The 22,176-nt window shown below is 32.9% G+C and overlaps 1 long non-coding RNA gene and 1 other non-coding gene across 2 annotated transcripts; one reads left to right on the top strand and one right to left on the bottom strand.

The window, feature by feature from the left end:
* Positions 1–14,390: 14,390 nt before the first annotated feature.
* Positions 14,391–14,497, top strand: LOC126731993 (small nucleolar RNA R71). The gene has a single exon (XR_007659185.1). It is a non-coding gene; the product is annotated as a small nucleolar RNA R71 (small nucleolar RNA).
* A 5,225-nt stretch (positions 14,498–19,722) lies between these two features.
* LOC126724890 (uncharacterized) lies at positions 19,723–21,803 on the bottom strand. The gene is made up of 2 exons (XR_007655141.1): positions 21,366–21,803; positions 19,723–19,967 (listed from the first exon to the last, which is right to left on the bottom strand). It is a non-coding gene; the product is annotated as an uncharacterized LOC126724890 (long non-coding RNA).
* Positions 21,804–22,176: the final 373 nt, after the last annotated feature.

The following is a 22,176-nucleotide window of genomic DNA, read 5'->3' as shown; positions in this document are numbered from 1 at the left end:
AGTTTCACACACATATACACTTAGATTAGGCTAGAGTAGAATTTCAATCTTGTATAAAAAACAATTAGTCCAAATAGTAAAAAAATAAATTTAATGAAACCAACCTAAAAAATTTATCACGCGAGGATTCGCAACTAGTAAACATTAATTATAAAGAGTTGAAGCATGTCTCCTATGAAAGAATTCTTATCCTTCAATTCCCCAAAACTCATGGACAAGTTTTCTCCAATTAAAGAAAAGCTAGTTGCAGACCCACACGATGCGTGAAAATATATAATTATTTTGAGATGTGGTATAATATTTAATTTATTCTCTTAATTTTATTGTAGATAATTTTTTCTCCCTAAAAATTAAACAATTTCTAAAAGTAATTTATATCTCTCTATTTTTACAAATATATAATTTTATATTTTTTATGTTTTTAATTGATATTATTTTGTTTTGAAGTGATCCATATTCTTCTAACTATTATTATCATGCATTATATATTTTTCCCAAATTCTTTAGGTAAAACAAAAAATTTTAAGTTTCAAAGTTAATAATAAAATTTCTCATTTCTCTTAAGGAGATTATCATAATAAAAAAAAATTATAATATAATTACAATTAATATTACTCAAATAATTGGTAGTACTCTCAATCCAAACCTTTATTTTTTTTTTTTTTCCTCATTCTTAACTTAGTACATTGAATTGAACCGGAATGGACCAAATTAGATTGAATTGGACCAAATAGGCCAAAGTGGACCAATATGGACCGAATAGACTGAAATGGACCAAAATGAACCAAAGTCTACAAAATTGGACCAACTTAGACCAAAGTTGACCAAAATGGACAAATTTGACCTAATTGGACCGAACGTCGAACCTTTATTAATAAACATAACTCAAATGATGTATAATAATTATAACAATAAAGTGATGTAAAACCATAATCTACGATAGGTAGTGTATTTCAATGTGATAGAAGTGGTTTGTTGTAAAATAATATCAATCAAATTTGTTATCATGTTAATATTTTTAACTAAATTATTCTACATGCATCTGTAATTCTGTGTCTATTGAAGGTTTTATTCAAGTTAAATTCAGTACCATGTAGAGAAATTTGGTACATCATGAAAAAGCATATTAGGAAAACCATTTGCATTTATTATTTTATACAAAAAATTAAAATAATAATAATAATAATTAAAAAAAAAAAAAAACTTTCATTAAGAGCTTTATTATCTCTATCTTGAAGTTGATGAAAATGACACATGATTCTCTAAGTAGGAGTAAAATTGGACCCCTTCAACCTGGCCTTGAATACTATATTAGCATATGGATATAAATACAATGATGGAATGAGATTTTTTCAGGTGAGTATAAACTATAAATAAATAAATAAATTGTGTATCCACTCAAAGTGTCTATATTACATGTATTTTCCACTGTAATTTACATTTAGGTTCATGAATTTGTAAAGTCTCCATATAAAAAAGTAAAAATGTGTCAAGTCATGGTAGTGAGAAGTAATGGTCATATCATGATTTGTAAGTTATAATTAGTTTTGAGAATGAGTTCGAATTTGATAAGGACTTCGTGTAAAACCCTTAGTTTACACCTTCCAATACCACTATGCCACATCAGCGTTTCACACATAAATAAATAGAACTTCTCACACACAATATTTCCTTCCTATTACAAAAAATCAAATCCTATTGAATTAAAACCTCTTGCTCCTTGTAGACACTTCGTTTTGTACTCGTTAATAACCTTTGGTCCCTAACCCCAATGATTACCTTGACATATGTCAATCAAGGGTAATTAAAGAGTTCACAATTGTTTGGAAGTAATCATAACTCAAAAGTACTCAAATCGCTTTAAAAACAATGCTGAAAAATTACCTTTGCTCACTAATTTGACCATAACATTTGATCCACAAAGACTTTTGGAGTGAGATTTATTTCTTTGTAACGTAAAAATATTGGGCTTCACTTTGAACATAAATTGTGCATGATTTGGATTTATATTGAGTGAGTTATGGTTGTTGAATTCAAGTCACCAATGCAGTCAAAAATAAGATTTTGATGATACATGCGTACTCATAGCCTGAACCTGCTTATGCAAACTCAATTCTAGGTGCCTAGAACTTGAGTTTTGGGCCCCCAAAAGACCATTCTTTGATGGGGGTGGGCCCCTAGACCCTTAGAAATATCTGAAGGCCTATTAAAAGCCCCGAAAACCCTAGTTTTAACATATAAATACTCACCTTATGTCCCCAATCAAAACCCTAGCTAGTGAGAGTTTATTTTTTGCCTCCATCTTTTATAAAACCCTAATTCTCTTTTCTAAAACTCATACACAATACCTAAGAACATTTTTTACAGATTCAAAACCTCTCTTTAGTTAATTCTAAGGCAGAAATTAGTTTTCTAATTGTTTTCAAATCATTTTCAATGATAATCTTATTCTTGAGTTGTGATTAACTAAGTTTTATTGTGACTCTTTAATTATTTTGTTATCTCAATCTAATCTCAGTATTGTAGGCACTAAGGGGTTAGTTAAAAACCTCAAACTCGTGATCCTAAGCACGGTGAGTATTTTTTCCATGAACTCCTCATTTACTTAATATGAATTACATGAGTTTCTTAATATAGTTTCTCTAATTATTAAATTTGTTTTGTTTGTTGTTTTTAACTCTTTTGATATGTATATGATTTTAGGTTGATATAATCTATTCTATGTGTTCTTGTGTCTTTATTTTATTCTTACGTTATATTAACATGTTCTTGGTGTGATGTTAGTTTGAATACTAATATTTTTTTTGTTCAATGATTATGATTCTTGTTTGATATGTAAACATGATTACAGGTTAGTTATATTTGGTTCTTAGTTAAGTATTTAGGGTTTCTAACATGTTTATTTGTTAATACCTTTGTTTGTTACAACTTGCAAAATGTAACTTTTCGGATCTATGCTAAAGGATGCATACGCATCATCGAGTATATGTGCAAATGATTTCGACCATGTCTACACATAGTTGAGTATGTGTATGCACCACAAACCTAAATTAGGGCAAAATCATGTTTTTGTTTAATTTAGTTATTTTTCATATGTTATTTGATCATGTTTGACTCTGTTTAGGTTAATTAATTGTGTTTAATTATCTTCCTTGTTTGTTTTAGTATTTTTGCCATGTTTGGTTTATTTGTGATATTTTTCCTTTTGTGTTTATTTAGTTGTTATTTTTTCCTTTTTAGTATAATATATTTGATTTGTGTTTTGATGTGTTTCCTTTTTTGTTATTGTGTGATATTTAATATGTTGTGTGTGTTATTTTATTTAAGTGTGTGATGTATGTTTAGGTTAAGGATTAGGGCTCTCTTAGTAAACTCTTTAATTGAATATAGCCTAGCAACACATAATGGAGGTCAACCCACAAGTCGGTGGGTCTTGGGTGCCTAACATCTTCCTAAGCCATAGCCAACTCCAAACTTATAATCTAGTAGGCAGATCTATGTAAGTAAGTTGCCTAAAAGGCCTAATTTGGTTCCTAGATCTAAACCAGGTGTCAACTCTATTTTCACCCTCCGCTTGGTCCACTCCAAGCTGAGGTGTACTTCTTATGAGGAAAGCACTTGTCACAGGCGCTTGTGCCCACACTCCCTCCGTGGAAGAACCACTACCTTCAACCCCACATAGACGCCACCGAAATCTAGAAAAAGATGTTAGAGTTGCCTTTGGATTGTTGTCATGATCATCAAACCCATCCCTACAATTCTGTTAATACAAAAACAAAACTCCTTTATCAAACAAACCAAATCTCAAAAATTTTCTACCTAAAATATCACCTATGTTGCCAAATAGTGGTCCCTGGTGTTGGTGGAGCTGTTGTTAGTGTTACTCTTCTTAATACTACTACTTTTATTTATGCGAAAACCTTTCTTTAGTGATTTTAGAGCTTTCCCATAACAGCATCTCCATCTATCTAAGAGCTTAAACAATAAATGATCCTTGCGAATAATCTTTGAACTAAAAATCTTTTGTAGTTTAGAATGAAACCTCTACTTCCACTACACCATATTCTCCTGCCATTGCCAACTTTCCATTGTAGGAAGCTAGGAGCTTTTGGTTTTTAATGGGATCTGATTTTCTATAATAGGAATGAAGTACTATGAGTGGGAGCTTCTTTTCATTTATTTGTGTAAAGTTGATGTGGTACCATGGTATATTGGAGGGTGTAAAGCAAAGGTCCTTATAGAATTTAAACCCTTTGAGAATAAGTAAAATCATAATGCATTATTGCATATATTAATATTTATATACATATTTTTTGAAAAAATGATTGAAAGAAAATGTTAATCTGACTGTTGATGTGACTCAGAAGAAACGTAGCAACAATAAATGATATGCTTTAACTTTTAGATATTATATAAATAGATATAGATGATGTGAATAGCCCGAATATATATATATATATACATACATTTTTTTTTCTAATTTTGAAGTTAATTGTATTTTTATTGGTCACTTGAACTTTATTTTATGTCTTATTAGTTAATTAGGTTAATTGTTATCTTATTTAATTTCTTAAAGGTATTTTGGTAATTCAATTTTTGGGACTCTCCAATTTTGAATTAGGGTTTCCTAGTAGACTAGAATTAGGTTTAAATCATAATCTGTATAAGCAAAGTATTGTAAGTCTACGAAGACAAGCTACAGTTTAATCGATTAATAAAATTCTGAAACTTTTCCATTTATCTAGTGCTAGTTGTAAGAAATCCTAAGTATTATTGGTGTCCTAGAAGTTTATTCCTTCTTGGTGTTGCTCATTCCTAGCAAGTTGAAGTGTTGGCTCCTAGGGTATTTTCTTCTTCTTCTTCTTCTCTCTCTCTCTCTCTTTTCCAAATTAATTGTTATATGGTTTTGGCTTATCTATTCTAGCATCAAATTCTAGTATCAGAGCTAATTCTTCTACACCACATGGATAATGGTGTGGTAATGCAAAAGTGGCAACGTTTTTATATATATTGCGGGGGGACGAGGACCCAAATGGTTAACAAAGTTTATATAATGGTGGACTATGGGAGCATGGGCCAATTATCCTCGAAAGGTGTGTATGTATCTCCCCCTAGGCCGACCAATAATAACTGATGAGGATGTTGAGGACATCTGCCTAATCTCGGATAGTTGAGGGGCAAAGTCAGAGGGTGCACGGTGCCATCCTTAGGGAGACAAAAGTAACTAGGTTTTGAACAAAGAAGAGAATAAAAAGGAAGGACAAGGTAGCCATTCCCTCCACATTAAATGCATTGTAACCACTTAGCTAGCCGCATTAATGGAGAAATGACCACGAACAGTGTCCATCACAGCTCATATTTTGTTGTAAAAACTGTTAGGACATATGTGAATCAATGTTAGGAACATATGTCAATATTGAATTAGCTACTCCTTTGACAAAAAGCACTTTACTTGTAATTGGGTAGATCTAGGATGTGTTTAATGCTTCAAGAAATAAGGTTTCAAGTTCAAGTGTTAAAGCCATGCAAGTCTGTCCAAGAATCAAGTAAAGAAGTGCTGGATTTTAAATCTTGACAACTAGTATCTATCGAGATTTAAAAGGCTGTTGAAGCCCGATGCTCGACAGCTTCTCGATAGATAATCTATCTATCGAGGTTTATGAAAATCAATTTTTCAAAGCTGATTTCACTTCAATCCGTGAATACATGTTTGGACTTTCTTTTCTCATAACCCTAAGCATATATAAGGATTGTTTTAAGGGCCATCAAAGGTTATGCAAGTGTGAAGCAAAGTTGTGTTCATGCAAATTGTGACTGGAGACAGAATTTGCCTTAGTTCATCTTTCTCTCAAAGAAGTTGCTGTGTTTGTACACTGTAGAGTTTTGTAACCAAGGAGCTTCATGATCTTCATCGTGTTGATGAACTGAAGAACTTTACAGCCAACATCTTTCTCAAGTTGGTGTGTAAGTCGCATACTAGGATCCGCACATCGAATTGGTTAGTCACGTACTTGAAGTCATACATTAAAAGGAGAGATTGTCAATATAGAACAAGTCCAATTGGGCATTAGGGTAAGGGTTCAACAGTAGGTTGGTATAAAGTGCTGGTATTCCTTTACTTGTAACCACTTGTTTTGATAATGGTGAATTCTTGGGAGTGGTGATCTTAAAATCACCTATGAGGTTTTTGCCGTGTAGATTTTCCCCATTCGTAAACAAATCATTGTGTCAATTTATTTTCCACTACACTTTAACTTAATTGGTGATTTCCTTGTGCTACCATGCGTATTGCATGCTAATTGAATTAATTAATTAACTTGACTAATTAATTTGTTAATTCATCACAAGGGGTCAATACATTCTTGGACTATCAAGTAGTATCAGAGCAAGCACACTATGATTAGGTTTTAATCTTTGTTATGTGATTGACCCCTATTGTCATGGCTGCAACCGGCTTGAAGAGATCTTTGTTTTCAAATACATCTTGTTTTTTTAATCTCTACTTGTTTAAGTGTATTAGAAAATGCAAGTCTAAAAGTTATTTGAATTCTATTATGATGACTATTGGAAAAGATCTCAGCTTGAAAAAGAAGAAACTAGACTATCTCAAAATGAAAATGTGCAAAGGAGTTCATCTAAGAAGAGTGAAACTTAAAGGCTTTGTTCATAAAATGCAGATGGGAGAAAACACCATTCCCATTGATTTGTCATCTAAGCATGAAGTGTGCTTCATGATGAAGTCCGCATTTAAGGTTATAGACACATGTTTGTGGTACCTTGATAGCGGCTGCTCAAGACACTTGACTGGAGACTGATCTCTCTTCAAGGTTTTCGAGTCTAAGAAAGGTGGTAATGTCACTTTTGATGATGGGAGCAAATCACAGATTAAAGGAAAGGAAATCATCTCTCTACCTGGATTGCCAGACATTGCAAATGTGCTATATGTAGAAGGTCTGAGAGTGAACTTGCTAAGCATAAGTCAGATATGTGATCAAGACTTCATGGTACTATTCTCAAAAAGGAAAATGCCTTGTCATGGATAAGTATGGGAAGAAACTCATAAGTGGTGTTCGCACACTAGACAATTGTTATGGTTTGGTTCCTAATGCTGATATTGTGTGTAATAGCATTTGTTTGCCAAATGAAGATCTATAGCACCAAAGGATGGGATATGCTAGTTACAAACATCTTTCAATAGTATCTAAGCATGAGTCAATCTTAGGGATACCAAAACTCGGTAGATTGAACAATGTGGTGTGTGGGCCATGTCAGCTTGGAAAAAAGACGAAAGCTAAACATCCGGGCACTCGGACATTCACTTCATCCAGACAATTGGAGTTGTTGCATCTGGATCTCATGGGTCCAACCAAAATTAAGTCTCTTGGTGGGAAGAGATACATCATGGTTGTGGTAGATGACTTCACTATGTACACTTGGGTTATCCTTCTACGATCCAAGTCTGAAGCTCCTGAGCATATTGAAGCCTTGTGCACTAGATTGCAGAATGAGAAGAGCCTGAAGATTGATCGAATTCGAAGTGATCATGATAAAGAATTCGAGAACTCATACATGGAGTCCTTTTGCACGAGATTAGGTATATCTCAAGAATTCTCTGCTCTATTACTCCTCAGCAGAATGATGTAGTAGAAAGAAAGAATAAGATTATTCAAGAAATGGCTAGAGCCATATTGCATAACAAGGATGTGGCTAGAAAATTGTGGGGAGAAGCCTTTAACATTACATGTCATACGGTTAATAAGGTGTATTTTAGACCCAGTACCAAGAAGACTCCATATGAGTTATGGAAGGGAAGAAAGCCAGATGTTAAGTATTTCAAAATTTTTGGAAGTACTTGTTTCATTCTCAAGGATAGAGAGAATGTGGGAAAATTTGACTCCTGAAGCGATGAAGGAATATTTCTGGGATACTCCTCTACAAGCAAGGCTTATCGGGTATACAACAAAAGAACCAAGAAGGTAATGGAAACTGTGAATGTTGTTATCGATGAATCTTCAGAATCTGGTCCTGAGAAATTTAGTGAGGAAATCCCCAAAGAAATTCTTCCTCCCAAGCCCAAGGAAGTTCAAGAAATTGTTGAACAAGAGCTCGCATCTCCAAGTACTCTTAGTACTCCAAGTGTTGTAGAAGATTCAGTAGACATATCTGAAAGCTCAGATTTGTGTTAAAATACAAGAGCTTGTTTAGACTCCCAATTAAAAATTATGGCTAGATTGTTTTTACCTTATCTAAGTGCAGAAATAAAAATAAATGAAGTGCAATCAACCAATACTATAGTGCATAAACATGAACAACAAACAATAAAAGTAAAGCACAAGAGTAAGGGAAGAGAGATGCAAATACAAGATATCACGCTGATGTGTTATCGAAGAGAAAATCGAAGTACTCGGTGTAAAACCTCTCCGCCACCCTCCAAGCAGTAAATCAATCCACTGGACAATAAGTTAGGATACACGAATAGTAAGAGACCCTCCAAGCCTAATCTACCTAATGCACCTAAGCCCTCCAAGCTCCTACTCCAAAAAGGCTTCTGAATTTCATCTATCTAACCTTACATTGTCTGGATAAGGGCTTAAGGATGACCAAATGCAAATTTTGGGGAGTCTCTCCAGTCTTAAATCACTCTATTTCTACTTTGACTCTTACGAAGGAAAACAGATGCTTTTCATTAAGAAGAGCTTTTCCTAACTTCAAGTTTTGAGACTTTGGAATCTAAAGAACCTAGAAAAGCTAAAGATGGAGGAAGAAGCAATGCAAAAACTGAGGGAGCTAGAGATCAGGGGCTACAAAAGTTTAAAGGTCTTCAGCGGTTTGAAGCACTTAATGAGTCTCCAAGAATTGAAGTTGCCAAATATGGAAGACAATTTCACCTCACAAATAAAGAAGGATATGTCCCAAATTTTTGGAGGCACTCCAACGATCACAGGAGCCCACTGGCAGCCCGAGCTGAGTGAAACATGACTGAAGTATTTGTGTATTCTAGGTATGTCTTTCTTTTCAATTTTATTACTTTAATCTAGATTTCCTTCAAACAAATGCTGGAAATTTTAACACTTGGACTTGTTGTCATGCCCCAAACCCAAAAGGGTCCAAAACATGAAAAATCAAGCCTTCAAGAGAACCTGTATAGGATTTATTTATTTTTTTTTTTTCCATTTGATAAAGTAAATAAATATATTGATCTCTCCACAATACAAGTCAGAGCTCTATGACACATTTACAAGCAATACAAACTACAAATCATGTGCTTCCAAAATTTACCTGAATACTCCAAACACCGAACGATTTAATAAAGATCTCCAATGTTCTAAAATCTGCAACCTCAACAAAAATTCTTTGGCTAAAAGACTTCAAGAAAGCCCAACCTCTAACAGATTTAACTACTACTTCCTTAGAACAACTAGACCAAATCACCAACCAATAATAATGCAAATCTCCCAATTCAACATATAACTCCAATCTCCACCAAGAAGACAAGCTCCATTCCCAAAGTGTAGCTAATTTATCTATAAAACCGTTGGAGAGTGGAATGAGCTAAAGCCCAGTAAGTAGCATAATTAATGGGGGTGGAGGAAATGCAAGTTCATGATAATGAGCATTTTACAAACATGTTATAATTTTGGGGATTTCCATTTGAATTCTGCAAATTAAATTTCCTTAAAATCATGACAAGAATGATAGATATATTGTAGCACCAAGCTTCCCAAGGTAACTATGAAACTACATATAAGTCAATGTGAGCCATAAGTATATCCAATATCATATCAAAACCAGAAACCTCACCCAAAGTCACATGACAAGGTCATCACATAGACAGAGTCATCACACAGACGGGTCGTCACACAAACGGGGTAATCACCAATATCATGGCACAATGACAAATCAACATCAAAAGCTCACAAGTTAATGTATTTGAAATATATAGTTCGCTTTCAAGTAGTTTCATAAAATATTTCAATAACCAAATATCCATTATATTCTCAAGGTCCTCAAAACCATTTCTTGTCATAAGTATTTTGCATAAATTTTCCAAATAATACAAGCTAAGATAAAGCATCTTTAGAATTTGCAAATAATGCAATCAATTCATAAAATCCATTCCCAAGAATTTTATAAAGATGCTTATCTTTTCCAAGCTAACAAATCATGCATTTCCCCATTTGCATTACCAAATATGATGCACTTTTCACAAATAATCACATACATTAAAGTTACAACATAAAGCTTTCTAGGAAAACATAGTTTCCATAAACAATTTCCCAAAATGTGTTTAACCCAAAAACAATGCTTTATGCAACATGGTTATTTTCCAAAAATCTCATTAAAAAGCTACTTACCCCAGAAGGCCAACTAATTTTACCTCAACTGGGCATCACAAAATCAATTGATCTAGTCACTAGGTCCATCACCAAGAATATCGGAACCTAGAAACACAATGATCAAACCTATCAATAACAAGGCCTTTCACAAAGTACCATCACACTTATCTCCATAAATCATAACGATACCCTAGAATCGAACCAAAGGCCCTAAAGTCTAGCTTGCCCGTCCTAAGACAAGTACACCTCCCAAGCAAGAACCAAACAAGCATTCAAGAAACTTATAATGTTGACACAACCAAAACATTTTAAATTCATTACCACAATAATGTGCATCATAAGACAATATAGCATACTCATGAATCTCTTTGGGTACTAAATAATTTATTTAAGCTAAGATAAGATCAACCAAGCTTTGGAATTAGTTTCACAATTTCTCAGCGTTTTAGTCTTACTTTCAGATTTAGTACATAGTAGGGCAGCCATTTTGTAAAAATTGTTTGGTCAATGAAATTTATCCAATTAATTCAAAACTTTAAGGGAACATTCCCCTATATGTATAAAATGTACCACAAAAAATTCAGCCCAAAACGATTTTTCTATAATTTATTAAAAATCATGCATTGCGGCTGACTCAAATTTGTCATGACAGCTTTAGAAAGTTGCTATAGTTGTAAGACTAGCCCAAATTATTTGAGAATTTACTCACATTAAAACCACCAGATTTGAAGCATATTAAAAATAAGGAATCAAACCCAAAATCACATAGAGGCAATATACCAAACACATGGCATGCAGAAGCACATTCTCAAATCACTACGACAAGTAATAGTTAACATTTCATCAACTTCTTACATACGACCAAAATCATTACAACAACTCAACACAAAACAGAAAAATCATCATAAAACACATAAAAGTCAGCCCCTCCTTCCTCCAATAAATCAAGTACCCAAAACCTCCATGGTTGAATACCCTAATACCAACTATCACATACCCACACCCCAAAAATCATAGTTAACCCTACCAAAGTGTTATCCCCATCCATTGGATCAACCCCACATGAGCATTGAGCCATAAACGAAATAATCAAGGAAGTGGGTCAATGGAAAACTCACCTTAAAATCATTGTTTGGGGCAGCCAAAACTCATGGAAGATCATACTTGTTGGATTCAAGCTATTAAGGAGGTTATTTGAAGTGGTGGTAAGGATATAGGACCTTCAATGGATCAGCCATGGGAGTCCAAATCTTCTGTACCACTTTTTGTGTACCACTTTATGTTCCACCAATCACTATTTACCAAGTGTTTATTTTACTTTCCTTATAGAATTATTGAAGTTTAAAATGGAAAGCAATCATACACTTGGTAAATAGTGATTGGTGGAACATAGAGTGGTACACAAAAAGTGGTACAGAAGATTTGGACTTCAGCCATGGAAGGCGGTGAGAACAAGAAGAGAGAAAATACAAAAGAGAAGACAAGGGGGAGAGAGAGAGAATGTGTAGGCTTTTTTTGGGGGGGGGGGGGGGTGTTGCTGACTTATGGGAAGGGCTTAATTACAAGTTTGTCCCAAAAATATCTTGTGTTTAATTACCACTCCACCCTTAAGGTTCCTCTCATATTTCATCTAGCCCCATAAATCACTTAAGTATTCAGAAGTCCTCCATAAAATAATTAAACACACAAATAAAAAAAATTTAACTCCAATAGATATTGTTCCCTTTCAAAAGAAAATTGCTTTAAAAATATTTGGGGTGTTAAACTTGTAACAGATTTCATTATCATCTGCCCCTTTGTGTTGATGTGGCACTGGGCAAAAGCAAGAGAGTTGTTGGTGGATGATTATGTTAATCTTCTATTTGGATCACCATGAGGATACTTGTTTTTCTTTCACATGTCAGTTTATTTCGGTTCTTGCGTTCAATAAGTGGTGTGCTTGTGCTGATTAATTGAATAAATTGGGAAGACTTAGTTGATAAGAAGTTCTCCCAAATGTTTGGTTCCTTTGTTGTTATTTGTATTTTAACTCTTTCCGAAGAATGTATCTGTTTCTCTCTCAGTAGTGGACTCTGATGTAACTTCTTGAATAATAAGTAGCTTAATTTCTGGGTTTATTTGGCAGCCTAAGAATTTTCCAGTTTTAACACAATTTATTTGGCAGTTTCAACTTGATTTGTTAGTATTGGCCTCCCTTAACTTCTGGATTCCAAGCAGCAGTCCTACAACACTTGCCCTTTCATAAAAGTTAAAACAAGCCACATCCATGACCTTGCTAAATCTTAAAACCCAAGCCTTTCTTTCGGCCCAACCCATTAAAAAATCCATATCCAGCCCAAGTAAAAATAATAATAATAATTAGAAAAAGCTATAGCCCAGATATCCTACTATTGAAACCTAAGGGCCAAAATGACCCATTACCACTAATGGACAAAATATTTAGTATTATACCACTATTTGTGGAATATTTAGTAATATACCAATTTTTTAAAACTCGAGTTTAAAGAATTCGAGTTTTACACGTTATCCGAGTTCTTAAAAATTGAATTACTAAAAAATGTGACACATGGACAGCTGTTGATCTGACATTTTTTTAATTAAAAAGTCCGCCTAAAACTCGAATAGCGAGTTTCTTGTAATATACAACTCCAGTTATTTAAACTCGAGTTCTTTAAAAATTTGAATAAAATACATTGCTTCAACCAAAGTTGTCAAAGAAAAAATAATGGAAACAATAAGAAAGAATTTTGTTTTGGCAAGACAACAATAAGAAGCTAAGCACAATTAAATGATGGAAATCTTTTACCATTGGAATATTTGGAGATGAGGAATAGGCTCCAACAGTAGAAGGTGTAGCAATATTTAAAAGATTCAATCACTTGCAACTAAAGTCCTTTGGACACACAAAGAAAACAGAACAGAGAGTGATTTCCCAAATGAAAAATGAAAAAGAGAAGATGGTTACCAGATGATTACCACGGAGTTCACATGATGCACAAATGCAAGGCACAAGGAAGAGATAGACAAAACAAAAGGGTAGGTGTGGGTCTCTCTATTTTCTTTCTTTTGTCAAGGACAGGTGGGAGTTTATCTTCCACTTGTTCCTTTTATTTTATTCTCGAAATATAAAGAATTCTATGAGATAAATATCACAAGGAACTCGAGTTCTTGGCATAAATTTTAATTAAAAATGTCAGATTAGTGGGTGTCACTATGTCACATTTTTAGTAATTCGATCTTTGAGAACTCGAGTTACGTGTAAAATTCGAGTTTTAAAAAAGTAATATATTATTAAATATTTCACAAATAATGATATAATGCTAAATATTTTGTCAAATAGTGGTAATGGGTCATTTTCCCACTCCTACAAATAGTCCTATTCTACTGCAAAAAGAACATTTGTCCATCTTTTGCTGCAAAGTGGGCTTTTATTTCTTCTTCTGTTACTACTAGCCTGCATCCAAACGTTAAAGCCCAAAGGGCTTTTTATAGAATTTAATAATGAGCAAAGTGGGTTTTCATTTTTCTTTTTTCTTTTTTTATTTAGAAACAAACACACATAAGGAAAATGTAATAAAATTCTAACACAAAGACACACTACCAACTTCATTCAAAATCTATGGTAACTTTTGAGGAATGATAGAGTAAATTATATATAATATTGAGTACACATAGCACACTCTCTTAAATAACTCTTAAATAATGTAGAACTAATATCCATCTTTTAGTGAATTAGTAGTTATCTTTAGTTAAAGTCAAAAAAGAATGTCATAAAATATAACAATAATATATAACAATAAGTATAGTTTCTTGGTAGTAAGTAAATAAAGCAAAGTCATTGAATATACATGTTTGTATCTTTTTGGTTGTCAAGAGCCACCCTAACTCCCACAAACTTGAGAACGCATCCAAGGAAATTCAAATCTGTGGGGCTTGGGATTTGTCCAATGACAACCTTTATTCAAAAACTCTCCATTGCACATCATCTCTACAAATTGGCGCATCTTTGGAGTTAAACTTTCATAGAAAAAACTAATTATACGCCAAGTTTTATAGCCATGATGCGGACAAGCACTAAGCAAATCTTTAAATCTTTCCCAACATTGATAAAATGTCTCATTATCTTTTTGTGAAAAATTCATTATTTGTCTTTTGAGTGCATTAGTCCTATGAATTGGAAAAAATTTCTTTAAAACTCAGTTTGCATCTCTTGCCAAGTACCAATTGACCTAGGTCTCAAAGAATTAAGTCAAGTTTTTGCCTTGTCTTTGAGAAAAAAAAGAAACAACTTCAACCTAATTGTCTTTTTATTACATGATTGGTCATAGAAGGTAGAACATACCTCCTCAAATTCCTTAAAGTGCAAATAAGGATTTTCAAAATCTAAGCCATGAAATTTAGGAAGTAATGAAATCATTCCATGCTTAAAATTAAAATTATTTGCATTAGTTGGAAAAATGATGCATGACGGTGCACTACTCCTAGTAGGTTGTAAATAATCCTTGAGAGTTCTAATGGGTTGGTGAGCATGAAATTTTTCATTATTCAAATTATTCTCATAACCATGATTACTCTCTAAGTCCGCCATGATATCAAGTGTGTGAGAATGTGTGAAAGAATCAGGTAAATTGCTAAACAAATTATTAGACTCAGTTCTAACCAAGCAATTATCACTATCTTGACACCAAACACAAATGCAAAAGTAAAGCAAGAAAGAAAAAGAAAAAGAAAAGAAAAGAAATACCTTTAACAATAAAGAGAAGTAAAAATAAAAGAAAAACTCTAAAAGAAAACTAAACTACATAAAAAGAAAAGAGTTGGAGAGATATTACCAAATATGTGAAGAAATTTAATGCCAAAAACCTCTCCAAATGAAGTGAACCACTTCTCTAATCGCCTAATCCCTGGCAACGGCACCAAAAACTTACTACGACTTAAATAATGCTCCCATGTGTAGAATTTTCGCGAAGTAATAACTCGGTAAGTTTGAGGTTGAATCCACAGGGAAAAACAAATTTATTAACAAACCACAAGAAAATAAAACTAAAATAATAAAGCTTAATTGAAGAGATTTTTGATGGTTTAGTAAAGTTAATTTAAATTGAGAGAAAATAAAAATATATTAAGGTACTAAGGTTTAGGGACCCACACACAACACATCTATTGATAGCCTTAAAATTTTATAACTCAACTAAAATTCATACGAAAGATGATCATAGTCGGATGATTTAATAATAAGAACTCAAGAATTAATTGTCTAAGGTAGTTTTATGAAATTGATTGATTTTAGGCAAAACAAAACTAGTGAATTAGTTCGCAAGGAATACTAAGGGGCTATTTGGATTCATTTTTTTGGTCACTCAATTTTCATCACTCATCACTCATAACTTATAACTCATAACTCATCACTCTAAAATACCATGTTTGTTTGGCACCATCACTCACTTCCCATCACTCAATATTTTTCACACTATTTGTAGGCCCCATACCTGTCATCGGTGCAGCTTTTTCATTTTTTTTTTTCAATACCCAAACTCACTGAACCTAGTGAAAAAAAAAAAAAAAAAAAAAAAAAAAAAAAAAAACCAAACCAGTGAAAAAAAGAAAAAGAAAAAGAAAAAATAACCGAACAGCCAACCCAGGAAAAAAAAAAAAAAAAAAAAAAAGAACCGAACAGCCAACCTAGGAAAAGAAAAGAAAAAGTCAAAAGTTACGGTTGTGGGTCCCCTATCTATGCTTAATTACAATATTGTTATTGAGTTATGAATTATGGAAAATGAAAACAGCTAAAATGTGTTTTCAGTTTCCATAGCTCATAACTCAAAACTCAGAGAATTATGTGATGGAAACAAAGTTATGGAAATAGAGTTATTGTTTGCCAAACAACCTTTTTGTCATGGGTCCCACCATTTTTGAGTTATGAGTTATGGAAACTGAAAATTGAGTTACGAAAATAACTAAACCAAACAGCCTCTAAGCATTTAACGTGCCCAAAGTCTACGATAAATCAAAAAATTATACAGAACTAAACACATTTCTAGATGAGTAAAACAATTAAAAACATAAAAACATAAGGATTAAAACTAATAAATAATTGTTAAAAACATACAAATAAATGGTTGGGTTTCACTCCTTGCCTTAGCAAGGCTTATAACAAGCCACAACACAAATAAAACTCTAAAAAACTATAATTAAAAGGTAGTACTGTGAGATCAGCACCATTAGACATGGCAAAACGGGTCAGAATTTTCTAACCCGACTTGACTCGACCTGAAAAATACCCGACCAGAACCCGATTTTTTTGACTCAAAGTAAAAACGGGTTGACCCACGACCCAACCCGCGACCCGATCTGAATCGAACCATTTTTTAAAAACTTTTGTTTTGGTAAAAAAAAAGAAGGTAAAATTAAGACAATATTGGTTTAATTATTTGTTGTGAGCTTTAAGAAAACAATTGATACATTTTACATAAGTACGTGCAAATTAATTGAAAGATGAATAGTTGAACATTTTGTAATGAGTAAAGATTTTTAGATATCAAATAGCAAAGTACATGCCAAAATAATCAGGTTACAGTAGAGTTAAAAACATAGATTTAAAATTGTAAACATGTGTGAGAAATATTCACAAGTGTAAAAATAGTGAAGCCAAAGTATCAAATTAGCATAAATTGTGAATGCTTAAACATATTTTTTAACAATTTATGTCCAATATAAATGGCTTTTCAAAATAAATTATGATATTTTCTAGAATATGTGTTGCTTAATAATGATATTATATTCATAAATGACACCATGAATAAATAAGTAAACAATCAAATTTTAATGTATATCAAATTGAAATAGATTATCAAACACAATTGATAATATATTATAAAATTAATTTTTAAGATTGTAAATTTCATATATGTTTTTATTCTTTATCAAATAAGTTATCCAATAAGATGTTCGTAATTTTATTTTATATTTTGGAATGTTGGTATTGTGTAGAAATAAAACTTGTTTATTTGTTTTACTTATTTTTATGTTATTTTATTTTAAATAGCAATGTTAGAATTTATATAATTTTAAAATTATTAAATAAATATTAATAAGTTTAACTGAGTTCATTCTTGATATAAGTAGTGAATTCAAAGATACACATTTTACATCAAATAATTTGTTACATAACTATTCAAATGATAAATATATGTTATTTTCTTTATAAAAATATTAAAAAAAATTATGTGAAAAATACAGATTAATCCGACCTAACCGGACTTGATCTACAATCCGATTTAACCTGCAACTTAATTGAACCGAGACGAACTTGACCTCCCCCCACCCGTTTTGCCATGGCTGCTGCACTATTGGTCTTTTCCCTCAGCCCTTGTAATTGAAAGAAAGAAAGAATGACAATTTAGACAGGCAAGAAGATAAAGATTGGAAAAACGAGGTGTTCTAATCTCACTTTGATTTTATGGGGATTCGTTTTTCTTTCTCTTGAAACATCTCAAGCAGCCCATTGAACCATTCAGTATTAAGTTTTGCAGACATCGTCAAAAGTCAGTCTTTGCAATAAATGATAGGGCCACTAAATTAAAGTGGCTGACATAAAATGGTAGTACTGTGAGACTAGCACCAGTGGTCTTTTCCCTCGGCCGTTGTAATTGAAAGAAAAATGACAATTGAGACAGGCAAGAAGACAAGATTGGAAAAACAAGGTGTCCCAATCTCACTCTGATTTTATGGGGATTCGCTTTTCCTTCTGTTTAAATTATTGGTGACAAATGAGTGAATCAATATTTGAGGGGAGTATAATTTGTTACATAACTATTTAAATGATAAATATATGTTATTTTTTTTATAAAATTATTAAAAAAAATTATGTGAAAAATACAGATTAATCCGATCTAACCGGACTTGATCTACAATCCGATTAATCTGCAACTTAATTGAACCGAGACGAACTTGACCTCCCCCACCCGTTTTGCCATGGCTGCTACACTATTGGTCTTTTCCCTCAGCCCTTGTAATTGAAAGAAAGAAAGAATGACAATTTAGACAGGCAAGAAGATAAAGATTGGAAAAACGAGGTGTCCTAATCTCACTTTGATTTTATGGGGATTCGTTTTTCTTTCTCTTGAAACATCTCAAGCAGCCCATTGAACCATTCAGTATTAAGTTTTGCAGACATCGTCAAAAGTCAGTCTTTGCAATAAATGATAGGGCCACTAAATTAAAGTGGCTGACATAAAATGGTAGTACTGTGAGACTAGCACCAGTGGTCTTTTCCCTCGGCCGTTGTAATTGAAAGAAAAATGACAATTGAGACAGGCAAGAAGACAAGATTGGAAAAACAAGGTGTCCCAATCTCACTCTGATTTTATGGGGATTCGCTTTTCCTTCTGTTTAAATTATTGGTGACAAATGAGTGAATCAATATTTGAGGGGAGTATAATTTGTTACATAACTATTTAAATGATAAATATATGTTATTTTTTTTATAAAATTATTAAAAAAAATTATGTGAAAAGTACAGATTAATCCGATCTAACCGGACTTGATCTACAATCCGATTAATCTGCAACTTAATTGAACCGAGACGAACTTGACCTCCCCCACCCGTTTTGCCATGGCTGCTACACTATTGGTCTTTTCCCTCAGCCCTTGTAATTGAAAGAAAGAAAGAATGACAATTTAGACAGGCAAGAAGATAAGATTGGAAAAACGAGGTGTCCTAATCTCACTTTGATTTTATGGGGATTCGTTTTTCTTTCTCTTGAAACATCTCAAGCAGCCCATTGAACCATTCAGTGTTAAGTTTTGCAGACATTGTCAAAAGTCAGTCTTTGCAATATCATGATTTCTTTCAAACTAAATGATAGGGCCACTAAGTTAAAGTGGCCGACATAAAATGGTAGTACTGTGAGACTAGCACCAGTGGTCTTTTCCCTCGGCCGTTGTAATTGAAAGAAAAATGGCAATTGAGACAGGCAAGAAGACAAGATTGGAAAAACAAGGTGTCCCAATCTCACTCTGATTTTATGGGGATTCGCTTTTCCTTCTGTTTAAATTATGGGTGACAAATGAGTGAATCAATATTTGAGAGGAGTATAATTAGGTCGGATATATAAAATTTATTTATTTATTAAAATTTATTTAATTAATTATTTTTAATATAAATTCAATTTAATCTAATTATTTAATTAATTACTTTTAATTCAAACTCAATTTAATCTAATTATTATGATTAAATTTCAATCTATCAAATTATCCTATTATCAAAATATTTTTAAAGTGAAAAACTCAAATCTCACGGCTCCACCCAACCTTATCCTTCTCTAGTTCACTTTTCTCTGGTTCAAAAAGTGAAGTTGGAAAATTTCATCAAATCTCAACAAAGTGAAAGAAATGGATGTTTTGGGTGACTATGAATCTGTTGTGGATATAATTGAGGGAAAACAAAACTCTAATTTTCTCCTTAACCAAACACTCCCCAAGAAATAGAAGTGGAAGTGAAAGTAGAACCCATGGAAATGTCTTCTTCGATGGCTCCGACTCCCAACCCTCCTCCAATCTCCCTGTCCTCCACCTTCGCTTTCGTGCCCAAGAGTTGGAAGAACCCATGGACCCCAGTCTTGGCCGTGCCTGCATAGTCGAGCAATGGCGGCTCTTGTTAGTCACTGACTCCGCCACTGTTGAGAGAGTGAAACAGGAATTTGGTGTTTCTGGGTTGGTTTGCTTAGGTGGGTTTAGAAATCTGAATACATAATTGGAGGCTAATAAAATGAAAGAAAATTTTAAAATGTGAAAACCTAGTGAAATGATTAGAGAGGCTAAAAGAGGGGTAAGGCTGAGTTTTTATTTTTATTTTGGATGTGAAGGGCTAGGTCGAATTTGGATTAATTGTTTTTAGATTAAATGGGCCTCAATGAGTTTTTAGTTAAAACCTAATAATTACTGAGTCTAATTGGGTCGATGCCCATTTAACCCAAATAATAATTGAGTGGATTTGGATTTGAATTCAATTAGAGTGAATAAATTTGAATAGATAAATGAATTTGGACTTATTTTGTCACTTCTACCTTAAACATCTCAATCAGCCTTATGATTCATTGAACCATTCGGTGTTAATTTTTGCATGCATTGTCAACAGCCAGCTTTTGCAATTACCATAATCTGAGATTTGCTTAATTTATTAAAATTAAAAATATTTTGCTAAAAGTGTGACAAATAAAAGTAAAAATTAACATTAGCGCTCAATTATCTCTCAAAAAAAGTGGCACTCATAAATAGTATTAAAAAATATTGTAAAACATACAAATAATAAAAAAATAAATTAAATAATAAAATAAATTAACAAAAAATAATTTTTATGAAATAAAAACTAAATAATAGGGCCACTAAATAAAAGTGGCCGACATAAATAATTGTACCGTGAGACCAGCACTATTGGTCTTTTCCTCCAGTCCTTTTTTTTTTTTTTTTGATGGGATTTCCTCCAGTCCTTGTAATTGAAAGAAAGAATGACAATTAAGACAGGCATGAAGACAAGACTGGAGAAAGGAGGTGTCCCAATCTCACTCTGATTTTATGGGGATTCATTTTTTTCTTTTTTCTTTTTTTTTGCTAAAAGATTCGTTTTTTTCTTTAAACATCTCAATCAGCCATTAGATTCATTGAACCATTCGGTGTTAATTTTTGCGGACATTGTCAACAGTCAGTCTTTGCAATCTTCATTATTTCTTTCATATTTTAAGAAAAACACGTGAAACAATATGCTGACGATTGGATGCACTTGGTTTATTTTTGCACTTAAAGAGTATTAGAATTAGGAAGGACCTGGGTCCAAAGAAATTTTTTTTTATACTTACTTTATATATATGGCTCTGATACCATTGACTACCCACGAGAGAGCACAGCAGTAATATAGAAGCATAAACAATGATAAAATAATTGATAAAGAAGAAGATAGCAAAATAGATATAGTCAAAATAAATTAAAACAGGGTATGGAATATGAAAACTGAAACAAATAAAATCTTACTTGAAAATACTTCTGTCTTTGATTAAAACTGAAAACCTCTGTCTTTCTTACAAGCTTTGAAAATAAACACTATCTGAAGAGTTACAAGATTACAAAGTAAAATCTGTAAAGGGTTACAAGATTGTCTGTCTGGAAAGGTAAGATTACAAGATTATCTGTCTGAAGGGAAGGTTACAAGATTACAAAAAGAAAGTAAAGTACAAAAGTCTTTCGGAGAGGGAAAGGGAAGTCTATTACAAAGTCTATCTAAAGCTTGGACCTTGGAATGGAAACTTAGACTTAAAATTTAAACCTTAGAACTGGACCTAAAATCTGGACCTGTCTTCTGTCTTCGGAGTCTGTCCTTTTTATAGATGAAGTGAACCATGGTAAGTCTTCAAAAGTAACCTGAGTTAAGTAAAGTGAACTCAAGTTAATCTGTTGGTAGAATCTTGAACAGTAAAAGTCTATTTGGCAATCTGTCTGGGTACACATGCTAGTAAACAGTAGTTTTCTATCTGTGAGAATCTGCGTGCGAATAATATTTTGTCAAAATATCTTTCAAAATATCTTTATGGATCTGTCACCTTATCTTTTGGTCTGTCTTTTGTCTTCTTTTGTCTTATCTGTCACAGGTCTGTCTTCTATCTTCTTTTGTCTTTTCTGTCACATGTCATAGGGGTCTTAGGAATCCTGGAATGCTTCCGGATGAGTTCTGTAGTTTGGAGAAGAGGGTTCCATTACTGTGTCATCTTCATCGTCTGATATTTGGGATGCAGCTTCAAGCAGTTGCTTTTTAAGCTGTCGTCTGTCTGAAACAGAGGCAAGCTGG

This window comes from Quercus robur, chromosome 5, assembly GCF_932294415.1.
Source record: "Quercus robur chromosome 5, dhQueRobu3.1, whole genome shotgun sequence".
Taxonomy (NCBI): Eukaryota; Viridiplantae; Streptophyta; class Magnoliopsida; order Fagales; family Fagaceae; genus Quercus; species Quercus robur.
This window is presented reverse-complemented; position numbering and strand designations above follow the sequence as displayed.